Raw genomic sequence first — 14,023 nt, forward strand, 5'->3', positions numbered from 1 at the left:
ATCTGTTTGCCTAGCTGTTGGACAGGACAAGTTAAAAAAAAAAAAAAAAAAAAAAAAAAGTGATAGAATCATCCTTAAAAAAAAAACTACTAAAAAGGTTTTAAAAATAGATCAAAGGATGATCAGAGTGGGACGAGTGACTAAAGGTCCAGTAACAAAACACGACAAAGTGAAGACATTTCAAAGAAACAATAGAAACCCACTTTTTTGCTGCTTTTTTAAGTTTGCATCAATCATCCAGTCAGCCTAGTTTTTGAATAAAACACAGTGGATCCACAAATGCTCTGCAGCGTTGTAATCCTGGGGCGTGTCACAGCCGCCTGCCTGCATGCAGCATGCTCAGCCTAATGTGCTCTCTTATGAACAAACACATTAGTTCTTCAGAAGACATTTATTTTTGATGCGCTGTCAGACCCCCTTTCCCTCCTCCTGGTTAATTTTCCCCCACATCTTCGTCTTATTAGCCGGCCGATTCTCCCTGGGGGTCTTTTTCCTTTACGGGATGGTGACGGCAAGGTGGCTGGCGGGGCCATTAGTGGAGCAGCGAGGGGTCTGGAGGTTGGCCAACGGCCGCCTCGCCCACGCTCTCAGCTGCCTCTCCAGCCCCCCCTCCACAGCAGGGGGCTCAAGTGTGCCTAATTTAATTGAAGTATACCTCCAAGGCTAATGGACTTGAAATTTTGCTGTTGGTGGAGAAGCTTTGAAGATGAAGAGAGTGGAGCTTTCACTCGACTATCCGAATAATTACATAAAAATGGAAACTAAAAAATATGAGAGATTTGTAAGAAAAAGCGAATTCATGTGTTTCAAGTCAAAGTTCTACTATTCAGATTTTTTTTCTTTAATAAACAATACTTTGTACTGATTTTCACATCCCTTACACTTGAAATGTGAAACAAAGACTGGAGTTTTTCTGAGTTTGGATAGTTTTGGGGTAATCCAGAGGATGCATGAGCACTGATGTTCTGCAGACTGAGTCTTTTGGGTGGGACTGTGTTTGCCCTCATCCAATCCCTGCTGGCCCCTTCATTAAAGCTTTGAGAGGCTTTGACAGGATTCTCAACGAGACGACCATGACAGTGACAGAGTCTGGACAAACCAAACCAAACCTTTCCACATCACAAACTGCAGCTCTAGTCGTTTTGGAGATGGAGAAACAATAACTTGTATGGTCAAAAATACCATCAAAAGCGTCATATTCCAGTTCCACTTTTTTTTCCGATCTCTCCCTGCTGCTGATCGCCTGGGTCAGGCGTCTTCTGCACAGCCAGCTTTGACCACAACCAGCATCTCTGACACTTGCACATGATTGATGTGCTGTTCATTTGTTGGTTGAGAGTCCAGAGAACCCCCAAGGTTGGCCACTGTTCTGTTCTGGACAGACTCATGGAGGACGATTGGACCTGAGGTGGAGCACAATGGAAGTTCTGGCTCATACTTTATCTCCTTCAGGCAGTTGGTGATGGTGGTCGGCAGGGATGGCACTGATGGAGATGCTTTGTCTGGAATTTATCATCAAAGTCAATAAGATACATTTAGAAAACACACATGTTCAAATTTAATTATTTATCAATTTGCAAAAGGAAGATATTGAAAAAGTATTGAAAGTATTAGCTTGTCCTGTGTTTCCGTAAAAAATACTTCAGAATATTTGTTAAAATAGATAGAATTTCATAAAATGACATTTAGTTAGTCTCCATGTAAAGTAGTCTACGGAACAAATAAAAGAAACTAACTCATGATTTGACTAAAGGGCAGAACGTCTGCGTGTGATCAAACGTAAACGGAGTTATTGCGACCCGAAAGCAAAGTTTGAGCGGTTTGCATCTCTGCAGCTTTGAGGTGTTTATCATCATTTCAAATTTATCCTTAGAAAATGACTTCTTAAAGCTCTTGGTTCTGGATCCTTATACACCAAAGCCCCCTCTGGCAGGGGTATTGCTTTTTTAATTAATACAGGACTTTCCCTGTCTAGTCCCATCACACAGCAGACCAAAAAGGCTCTATTAAGCAAAACCACCACAACAAAAGCACTTTAAGATCCCACACGATGATTCCAGAAAGTGAACATGCAAAGACAGGTGCGTGCTCACACACACACGCACACACACACACACACACCCACACACACAGAGCTTCTTTACACAATACACCATCAGGCTGCTAAACAGTCACAATCATAAATTCACAGATTTCATGTAAACCTGAACCATTTCCTTGGGATAAAAATTCAACATATAAGCCAAACAGTAAAAAAGAAAAAGAAAAGAGTAGACTGTTAAAAAAATAAATGTATAGGGATTTCCAACGATATGATCAGTTAGCACTTCTATTGGTCCATAAATGTCAGTAAATAATCCAGGAATTTCAGGAATAACAACAGTTGAAAGGATGGGGGAAGAAAAATGACCAAATTCTAAAAATATCATGTTAGCATCAATGATTTTATCAACAAGTACATCATAAGAAAACAGTCGGGCATTTTTGGACTAACTTTCACAATTAAGAAATATGTATGTAAAAATATCAGGTCAAATGTACGATTTATTTTAATCAATATCTCCACCGCAACTCGTACAAAATTAATTTGAACAATTGAGCTAAAAATCACATAAATCTAGTAACTTTTAACTCTTACAAAAATGTTTTGTTTTTAATTTTACATTAATCTTTTCATCTTTTTTGTCAGTGTTTTACGATGAATGTAAAATTAGCATAACAGATATTTTGCGATCCCACTCTTCTTTTCTTAATTTTTGACCCAAAGGTTAGGACTTTTGGCTCTTACAGTTGTGCAGACGATGCGAGTTTTAGCATCTTCCTGCTTCCAGACTCCAGTGTGCCCAAGTCAAAGTGCAGGAAAAAAGGTTCTCCAAACATTAAAGACAGAACATTGAAGAGATTATTCTGATTTAGTCTTGGATGAAATGAAATGATTCCCCGTTTGTCTTTTGGTTTAAATGTAACGATGATTGCTTTTCTTGTTGCTCCGTCTTTGTGGTGAAGTTGTGTTCATAAAGCATTTAGGTCTGGTTTTTCAGTGGAACCATCACAGATGCTCCTCCATTCATCCGCTTTATTTCAAGTGTTGCCTGTAGATCTTTTCTATACATTCTGTCATTCATGCGCCCATGTCTCTGCTTTAGGCTGTCTCTTTGGTTGGGTTAGGATTATGCAGGATTTTGCTTTTTGTTTCTCATTTAATGCATTCCTAACTTTTTTTTCTTTTACAGTTTTACATCTAAATACAAAAAGCCATAAAAAATACTTTTATCTGAGATATAACTTTATAAAGACCCACCATGTATTGAAATAGCATCAGATTCTTTATTACATGTTGTAGCCTAGGATTGTTTTTCATTTATAGGTTAATGCATCTCTTCTCTGATTTCACAGAAACCTTGTTTTTATAGAAGCAGTGAAAGTAACTTGCATTTAATTCCCTTGAGCTGCGTTTTGGATGGTTTTCTGTCCAATAACATTCATTATTAATTCTTCTTTGAGAGCACAAAAGTGTTTTTGGTGACAGGGGGCAAACTCTGAATGGACTTTTGAGTACATTGAGCCCCCCCTCTCCCTGCACACTTCACAGCATCCTGTCACTGTGGATTTGTTTTTAGAGGACGTTGGTCCCTCGGTGACATTTGTTGCTTCCTCCGTTTACTCTTTGGTCAACGACTCTAATAACCAGGAAAGCGACACTCCTGCATCATGAATTGAAGCCAATGAGAACGCCAAACCTCCCGGAAGAGTAAAACTGAAATGCATCATTCATTTAATATGAATCCCATTTTACTTGCAGCGCACACACTGCACCCCCACACCCCCCACACCATAATACACAGATGGGATTGGGGAGGGGCGGCCGGTCTTCACCCGCCTGGTCCTCTCTGGGCAGCCAGGCGTGTGGGGACCCTGTTAACTGTAGCGGTGGCCGGGCCTGCGGTGCTTGGGGGGGGGGGGGGGGGGGGGGGGGCTGAAGGGGGTTACTGTTTAGCGACGAGGGATGGGGGGCAACCAGAAGAATGTGTGTGTGTGTGAGAGAGTGCATGGGTGGGGACAGGCCTGGGGGCTACCTTGCCAGTACCCGCTTGGGCTCACCCTCCCTTTTGCAGAGTGGGAAGGGCAGGGGGGGGGTTAAGGGAGGAGGGGTTGAGGGATGTGTTGGGTGAGGGAGGCTAGTGTAGTGTAGGTAGGGGTGGAGCTGTGGTTGCGTCGTGATCTCTGGCCTGCTTGGGTCGGGCGCCAGGGTTGGCCTGTGTTGGTGGGGGCTCCTGGGTCCTCTGGGCCCGGGCCTCGTCCTTGGCCTCCGTCTCGGTGTCCAGCCCCAATGGCTGCCGCCTGGTAGGGCAGAGCGCGCTTGTCCTGTGGCCTGGGGGTCCTGATGCTGGGCTCTGCACCTGGCTGGTTGGGTGGGCGCCCCACCCCCCCCGCTCGGGCTGCATGGGTCCCGTCGCTTGGGATGCTCCTGGTCCCCGGGTCTCCCCCTCACCCCTGGTCTGGCTGGGGATGATCTGGTTCCCCTTATGATCACATGGTTCACTTTAGCAGCATGCATGTATCTCCACCCCCATGTGCACGTGCACACTGGCACACTGCTCCCTGTCTGCCTCCCTCCCCATAACCCACAGTGGATTGATGGACAGATGTGTTCCTCTTATCTCAGTGTCAGAAATTTACGTTTGGATGTCATATATGCCTTTCTGCAGATCTAGCATAAATGTTTCACAGTTTCTCCCCCTCCCTCTTTATCTATTTTTCTTTGACCCCCCCACCCCCCACACACACACACCACACACACACACTCACACATATGTATATATAATGAAACCACAAAATGTAACACATAAAATATAATGGAAAAAAAAAAAACGGGGTTCATACAAATTTACAGTCTGGTTATCCAAATATTCATAACCTCTTATTGTGATAGTAAAACGTGTCCAACACAAAAGGCCTTCAGCTCTCATCTGTTTGCTCAGTTCTTGGACAGAACAAGTAAAAAGAAAAAACTAGAAGAAAAAAAAGACATTGTTTTTTTCTGCCACGTCTGTAGATCATTTGTGGAACTTTGAGAGCATCTACAGTTCCAGCATATTGGTTCCAATGTGCTTAAAAAATACATAAAAAAGGCTAGATTTTGGTGTCTCTCACTATCAGTGGTAAAGAAAATCCAGAAAAAGAAGCAGCAGTTGCCCCCCCCCCTATCCAGTTATTTATGATGGCACGAAAAAGTGCAGAATCTTAAAAAGAAGGAACCCCAGAAGAACAGGCAAAGCAGAACAAACGAGGGAAAGAGCAGAAGCAGAGCCCCCCACCCACACTCGGTCGACACACACTTCTCCTTCCTTATTTTTTATTTTTTAACTTGTCCTGTCCAACAGCTAGGCAGACAGATGAGAACTGAAGGCCTCTTGTGTTGGACATATTTTACTTTAACAACAGGGGTTAATAATCTTCTGACAAACCAGAGGTATGTCTGAATAAACCCCTTTTGGAATCGAGGCAAAACTTTATTCATTTTAATTGTTTTGAAAACTTCTGTGTTGGACCGGACGGAAAAGGAAAAGAGGGAAGAAGAGAGAGGGATGTTAGAGAGGGGGGGGGGTAGGAGGGTGATCATAGGAGGGGGGAGAGGTAAAACCATGAAGCAGCATAAAGCAACAAGCTACTGGATGTTTATCATTACGGTAAGGTACAGATAGAATACAAATCTCAAAGGGGCAGGGCCTATCCACACACACTCAAATGTTATAAACACACCTGTTAGCTGCAAAAGTGTCCACATGTCAACATGAACACAATACAGATAGTGTTCACACACGCATACTCATGCCTTCAAGCCAACTAGTGTGAGATATTTCATTCGATCACGCAAACTATTAGTGCAAAGGTGAGCTAACACCTGTGCTCAGGTAAATATTTATGTTCTTCTAAAATGGATGGAGGAATGTGAAAGAAGGAGGGGGAGTGACCAGCCACCCCCACACCAAGACCCCCACCGCAGCAGCCTCTGCAGCACGAAGCCCCCAACGCCACGCGGCAGCAGGCAGAGAACAACCGCCCCCTGGGTGACCACGCCCGCCACCCAGGCCAGGGCCAGCAGGACCGCCACCAGGCCCCCAGAGCCAGAGAGCAGGGAGGCATGGGGGGAAAGAGAGCGCCGCCCCAGCCCAACCATGAGAGCAGCCCCTCCGCAGCGCCAGCAGGGCCCAACGCCGGGCCTCACCCGATACGGGTGCCCACAGCCCCAGACGAGCACTCCATCACCACCCAAGGGTTCTGGGCATCCCCCCGCCCCAACCCCAGGCACGAGCCAGGACCCCCCAAGGGAGACCCGCTTCACGCTCCAGGCAGCCATCCACTAGGCCCACGGTTGGTCCAGAAAGGTGCAAGACAGGGGCCAGCCGCCCCTGCCCAGGAAGGGGGCACCCCAGAGAGAAGGGGGCCCACCAGGGTTGTTGTAGACATGGCCCGACCAGGCTCGGCCACAGTTGGAAGTTTGACGAGGCCCAGCACCCGGTGGCAAGGACCAGAACCCACCCCACAGGGACACAGACACCCCGGCTCAGGTGTGATATGATCCCCGGCTTCTGGCCTTGCCAGAAAGCTCAGGGATCCCCCTCCCCGCGTGGAGAGAGCACCGCCGGGCCCAGGAAACCGGCACCCGGGGGACACTGCCGCCGTTGCCAAGGGTCCAGCACGCCCTACCAGGGATGGGGTAGGGGACAGATGGTCCAAGGTCCCACCTTCCTTGTGAAATGGGTGTGTGCGTGTGTGTCAGTGAGGGTGTGTGTGTGCATGTGTGTGTGTTTATGTTGGAATGTATATTTTGAGGGGGGAAGGATGTGTGTACAAAGGGGGTGCAGTTAAAATTGGCGGGTAGGGCACTGAGGGGACATCTCCTGACGTCTCCTTCCTTAACCTCGTCACAAAATCATACGTTGTCCTGACAACCCTCAGCTGACTGTTTGGGTTGGACTTGACCCAAAAGAGTTCAGGTCATTTCTGAAACAGTCGACAGCTGTTGATCTAACATTTACTGCTGACATGACAGAGTTTGAAGCATTTTAGGAATTTAAAAAATATATTTATTAAAAGAGAAAATCTAAAAGGGAAGTGTGACTGTACTTCCAACAGAGGTTTCCAGCAGAAACCTCTGTTGGAAACATGGTTGAATATTTCAGATGGACTCAGTGGGAAACCAGAATCTCAGAGTGGAATCTTAACATCTCTGCAGGACGTCTAAATGAACAGTTTATTAGAATCCGCTAATAAAAAAAAAAAATCTGTGTTTGATTTTCCAATTTGGAGATTAGACTCTTTTTTTCACCATATGGATAAAAGAAATTAAGGTATTGATTAATATTTCCATTCAAAATGTTTAACATTCTTTAGAATAAAACCTGTTTTTTTATTCCCTTTTGCAGCTTGAATGCAGACATGCTGCTCAGAGGCATTTCTACCTGCCTGTGACAAATTGCAGCAATTACTGTGATGAAGTTCAATGATGACACCATTATGATGATGTAATAACGAGCCCAGACCACCAGACAGGTTCTAATAAGAAAGTGCCGAAGGACATTTCAGTGATGGATGCACACTTCATTGTGTATTTTTTTTTTCTACAATAGCCTTCAATAAACTAAACCCCAATTTACCACCTTAAAACTCCCCCAAAAGCCAAGTCTGGGGTGAAAGTATTTGCTGGAAATTGTATTTTGGTTAAAAGTGTTGTCAGATTGTCTCACTTGATGACTTTGAAACCAGTTTTTTGATGTTCTTGTTTTCTTCAACATCCAGTTTTTGAGATATCCAAAAGTTCCTTTGAGTCACTTCCTCTGAACGGTAGTGCCCCACATAGGGCAATCCTTCAATTCTTTCTGTGCATTTTAGCCGCCGTATCAGTTTAGTCCTGATTTGATCCACTTTGGCGCTGGTTTCCTCTGATGACAACTTTATCAAAGGAGAATGAACAGCAGCACCTGATTAAAAACCTCTGGAGGTGAGGAATACAAACTTAGTTGTTCAAGAATCTAATGTTGTGGTTTTCATTTGTTTTTTATTATAATGTAAAACAATAAATATTTTAAATAAGTTTACAGTCATATACATGACTGTAAATAAGCATAAGTAATAAGTAACAGTGGACAAAGCGGTGGTTTGTGTTTAAACTTGCTACAACTTCACAGAGAACAAAATAAAGTCTGGAGTGTTCAGTGTTTATCCTTAGTCTCATGCACCCGGGACAACGGGGGTTGTCCTGTACAGGTTCTGTGGGTTTTTGGGAAGTCCGGATCTGTGGAGGATCGTAGAGAGGAGTGGCTGCATCTTAAGGGGAGCACAGGTGCGTCTTGAGGTTTGCACGACCAGCTCAAGTCACTTATAACGTACAGGTGATCGTGTTGTCACTGTCCCTACCTCACACTCGTGGTGCAAATGCCTTACGCACGGGGTGTGCACGTGAACGTAATCACCCGTAGGCTGTCCACAAAAACTATACTCTAATTTCTAACTGTCAGGCAGCACTAAACAGGCTACTTGTACAGTCTACAGTATTTTGGGGGGTTGAAAAAATAAAAAAACCTGTCTGACGCGCCTGCATCTCACCTACTTTAGCCTTACACGTTGTACAAGTGTTCACTATGACCTGTCGCCTGCAGCATGCGGTCTACCACCTCGATATTTGGTGTGGTCATACTAACTTTGCCCATTTTTTTGGGGGTGTATCCACCCTTTGGGACAGTTGTGACTAACTCATAAACTGGAGGTGGTCTCCTTTAAGAGAAAGAAAAAAGTCCTCAAAAAGATGTCTGATGGTAATGTTTAACACCGATAAACCAGGGCCGTGCCTATACACTGTCTGATACCTGTGAAGAACCTGACCTGCATGTTTACAACTGTCTCACATGATTTCTTTTACCCTTGACTAGAAATAGAAAAAGAAAGAGCAAAAGTTTTAAATTGCTTCTCACAATAAATCTCCAAGATGCGTAGGTGAGGAGACAGCCAGCCAGCCACCGACAGGCTCGGCTTGCTCAGGCAGCCCGTATTGAAAGCACGCCAGCACATTTACAGCATTAGTCACATCGCTGCTCTTGTGTCTGCCCAACAGAGAACCTGCAGAGAACGCAGTCGACCCATTTCTTTCTCTCCACCCCCTCCATCTTTCTCACTTTCTATGACTCTCACCCATTATAATAGGTCAGCTGGGAAGCATTCATGCCAACATCCATTCAGAACAGAAGCAGCACAAGTTTGAGTTGCAGGTAAATGAAAATTGGCTCAGATTTCTGCGGCTGTGTGTGTTGTGAAGTGAAAGGTGGGAGGATTTTTATGGCTGCTGTTCTCACCGCGCTCATAAAAGCTGTTTACTTTGGTAAGTAGCAGAGTGCAGCATCTATCGTTTCTTTTAGAAGACCCCAATCTCCATCACAGATCAATGTTCAGGCTGACTCACAAAAGCACTTTGCTGTCAAACATTCTTGATGTTTGTTTTACTCTTTGTCACTGACAGAAATATCTGCATGGTGTGGAAATGATTCAGTCTGGAAGATTAGAGGAGCAAACATTCAAAAGCTGGAGAGTCCGATTTGTTACGGCTTCCTCAGTTCCAGAACTGTTTGAACAATTAACAGTATCCTAACATCCGTCCCTGTCTAAAACCCCCTCAGAGACCCCGATTTGCCACCACACTAATGTGTGAAGAAGCTGCTGCTGCTCTCACAGAGTTAAAACCAAATCAGGACCAAAGAGTGTAGATAAATTCACACAAAGCTGCATTTCAGCGTCCGGTCGGTTCTCCTCCTGCACGGAGCGTCAAGTGAAACCTAAAGTCCTGGGTTGGACCGGCAGAGGCTCCTCCCCATTCCCACCTTGATTTTGCTTTATCGTATGGTGTCAAAATAGCGCCTAAAGAATTGCGCATCAAAACAGTAAAACCGCGCATCAAAACCCCAAATCTGTGAATCAAAATGCATAAATTGAGAACCAAAACCCACAATTTGCAACCAAAAGCTATAACCCAAAGCACAATCCTATTTCTCAGCTGGCGATTTGTTTTCTCGCCATTCTGAAATCCTGTTTTTGAGTTGCAGTTTTATTTTGAAATTGTCTTTTTGAGTTGCGCTTTTATTTTTTGAGTTGCGCTTTTATTTTTTGCGGTTTTGATTCTAAAACCTGTCGACACGTAAAAACAGCGACATGTCAGTCAAGGGGAGGGGAGGCGGGACATCCCTCATATCCAGAAGCTCATTGGCTGCCGAATAACACCGAGTCTTACGTCAACAGACCAGTTTAGAATGTGCCGGTAAGTTTTTCATGTTTTTCATATCTTTTACTATATTAAACGATCAAACTTGTACTTTATTTAACCAGAGGACGCCAGCACAGTCAGATGAGGAGCTCCACCAGTAGCTGCTAGTGAAAAAAGATGTTAGAAAGTTAGATGTTGCATGACAAACTACCACCATTGTTCTCCTGTGTTAGCATGCTAGCTAGCTCAATCAATGCTAGCGGGGTTTCCAGCTCTTTTCATGATTTTTATGGATTAAACAAAGTAGATTTTTTACCACAGTGTCAGGATCGGTCATGTAAAGCTGGGAATAATTGCCCGTGGATTGTCACTAGGATTAATCAAATATGTTATAACGTATAATGTTTCTCAATATTTTTCAGGGTTTACAGACAGAGGGAATTATTGAACAGAGCAACAATATTGCTGTGCCATGTTTACAAAATGTATGCGTCTGCACTATGCAGACTGGCAGAAGTCCGTTATGAGTGAATCAGAGCAGAGTAAATTGTAGCAGACCAGCAAAAACAGGCTTTATTCCCCTTAAAATTATTCCAGTATTAATCATCAATAGAATTATTTGTATATTTTTAATTAGTTGCTGGTTTTAAAATGGACTATTCCTGTATGTCTGTTGTTTTCTATAAGGGCCGTTGTTATGCATGCCATAACAAAAAAGGCAGGAATACTGAGGCAGCTACGACGTGGATGTCTACAACTTCTTTAAGGTAATGAAAACAATTTTAATCTTAATTTTTCTCTTCTTTTTTTGGTTAATTGACTATGCTGTTTTTGTTTCTTTCCAGATGCAGGCCCCAAAGACGTCCCAGTGTGATGCAAAGGCTGTCCAGCTGGCTCACAGACATCTCCTGTTAACTGAAAGAGAAGCATTTAACATAGTTGTCCATTTTGACCATGATTGTATTGACAACATGCCCAGGCACACTGTCTGCTTCCTATTTCTCAGTGCCTGCACAAAAACAGTGACTTTTCCACCTCAAGTCTTTTGAGGAGTATTAAAAACAGTTATTTTAATTTCTCTGTATTGTGGTTAAGATTTTCACAGAATCTGATACACTTGACTCTGTGTTTCAAAGATATTTGCAACACCATCAGTCTTTTGTACAAAACACATTTAATGGTCAAACATTAAAAAATGAAGCTTTACAAAATACCAGTGGTGATTATTAGCCATTTATTTTCTTAAGGGGGGCAGTATTTTGTAAGGCAGATGAGATCTGTTCACATTGTTAGTTTTTGTTACATCCTGCTGAGATGACATGCATAGATCAGTACATATATGTTAATGTCTTGGCCATGGTTTTCTGATGTCCCACAAGGGTTGAACAGGTCTGAGAGGAGACAGGACAAGCCACAGAGGGAACAACAACTCCAACAGTTTCCTGCTCTGCCTGGTTTAAGTTAGTCTGTCGTCCAATATCCACAGCATCCTGCACACAAAGAAAAATGTATTTAAGAAAGTTAAAATGAGAATATTATATATATATATATATATATATATATATATATATATATATATATATATATATATATATATATATATATATATATACACACACACACACACACACACACATATACACCTTAAATGATACTCAGTAGCTGCATATTGTGAGAGTTAACTTCCTGTATTAACCTGCAATCTTTAAGGTTGAGAATAAAATGGTTTTGGAATACAGTTCAGAATCAGAAAAACTTTATTGATCCCACCCGTGGGAAATTTGCTCTGGTACCTCAAATAAAAATTGTGTTTCTGAATCATAATTTGACTTTTATTTTATTTTTTTAAATAGGGATTAACTTGATCCCAAAGTAGGAAAGGTGTCGCTTTCTTGCAGCAATATGTTGCTTTGTTGTTCAATCCATCTGTAATCCCTAAAGATATATTGAGAAACCTATACATGACTGTACTTCTTGAAAAAAATCTTTGATTAACCCTAGTGACAATTCACGGGCAATTATTCCCAGCTTTACATGACCGATCTTGACACTGTGGTAAGAAACGACTTTGTTTAATCCATAAAAGTCATGAAAAGAGCTGGAAATCCCGCTAGCATTGAGCTAGCTAGCATGCTAACACGGGTGAACAATGCTGATAGTTTGTCACGCAACATCTTACTTTCTAACATCTTTTTTCACTAGCAGCTACTGGTGGAGCTCCTCATCTGACTGTGCTGGCGTCCTCTGGTTACATAAAGTACAAGTTTGATCGTTTAATATAGTAAAAGATATGAAAACTTACCGGCACATTCTAAACTGGTCTGTTGACGTAAGACTCGGTGTTATTCGGCAGCCAATGAGCTTCTGGATATGAGGGATGTCCCGCCTCTCCTCCCCTTGACTGACATGTCGCTGTTTTTACGTGTCGACAGGTTTTAGAATCAAAACCGCAAAAAATAAAAGCGCAACTCAAAAAATAAAAGCGCAACTCAAAAAGACAATTTCAAAATAAAACTGCAACTCAAAAACAGGATTTCAGAATGGCGAGAAAACAAATCGCCAGCTGAGAAATAGGATTGTGCTTTGGGTTATAGCTTTTGGTTGCAAATTGTGGGTTTTGGTTCTCAATTTATGCATTTTGATTCACAGATTTGGGGTTTTGATGCGCGGTTTTACTGTTTTGATGCGCAATTCTTTAGGCGCTATTTTGACACCATATTATCGGATCACCATCAACAGCACCAAAGTACTAACCCTTTAACACCAGGGAGGTCCCTAAATCCCTAAATAACACACGCTCTGTAAATCTAAGACTGGTAATGCGATCAACATGAATCAACTGAAAAGTGTGTCGCAAACAAAAAATGTTACACAACTGTGCAACTTTTCACGTTTCTCTGCAACACAGAATCAGCTGATTCAGCTAGTTTGACGCCCTAGGCGAAACACCAGACGGTGCCACCCCCCATCCCTTTCCAGCCCCGCCCTCAATAACTCAAAGCCTGCATACAGACAAACCCAATAACAAAATGTATCATTTCTCTTACTTTATGAACCACAGAAGCCAAACATACTTGTTTAGTTGAATCTAGTAAATTAGTCAACACATAACACACATCAGTCTGTGTTTTCTTCCTGAAGGCTGCTTCTGGTAAAAACAGACACATTTCTCTGTTTTTCTTGATCTGAATCCAACCCTGACAGCAATCAGGAAAGAATAAATTCCAGTCATTTCCGTTGGCTTCATGAATGAACATCAATGGAAACTAAAGGACATATTCTTCTGTTTTTGTGCGTCAGTGGGACATCAAGCTGAATAAAAAGACAAACGATTGTGAACATTGCATCTGAAGCATTGACTGGATATGAGAACAGAGAAGCTTAGATGAAATCCACCAAAAAGCTAACCAGACCAGTTTAAGTGAAAACCTTCTTTATCCAAATGTTGCTCCAAGTTTGACTCCTCCAACAGTAAATGTGGTCGATTTTGGCGCCTAGCGAGGGTTACGTTTGGACGCCGCCTGCATTCCTTTATCCTTGGAGTCTTTTTCTTCCTCTTCTCTTCTTTTGTTTCTAAACCTGATGTTTGCTTTGATCTTTTGTCCATTTTCCACAACCTTGGAAAGACTTTTCTGTCTGTCAAACACCAGAGTTAAGATGATGGAAACAGATTCACTAAGATGCAGACTCCTGTTTTTTTTTTTTCGTTATTAAAAAATAAATAATTATAATAATAGTAAGAAACTGACTTTGTTGGCTCTTCTACAG

The 14,023-nt window shown here is 42.7% G+C and overlaps 1 long non-coding RNA gene across 1 annotated transcript; it reads left to right on the top strand.

The window, feature by feature from the left end:
- Window positions 1-10,263: 10,263 nt before the first annotated feature.
- Window positions 10,264-11,799, top strand: LOC110015429. The gene is made up of 3 exons (XR_002872411.1): window positions 10,264-10,309; window positions 10,943-11,022; window positions 11,101-11,799. It is a non-coding gene; the product is annotated as an uncharacterized LOC110015429 (long non-coding RNA).
- The last annotated feature ends 2,224 nt before the right edge of the window (window positions 11,800-14,023 follow it).

Source organism: Oryzias latipes, chromosome 20 (genome assembly GCF_002234675.1).
Source record: "Oryzias latipes chromosome 20, ASM223467v1".
Lineage (NCBI taxonomy): Eukaryota > Metazoa > Chordata > Actinopteri > Beloniformes > Adrianichthyidae > Oryzias > Oryzias latipes.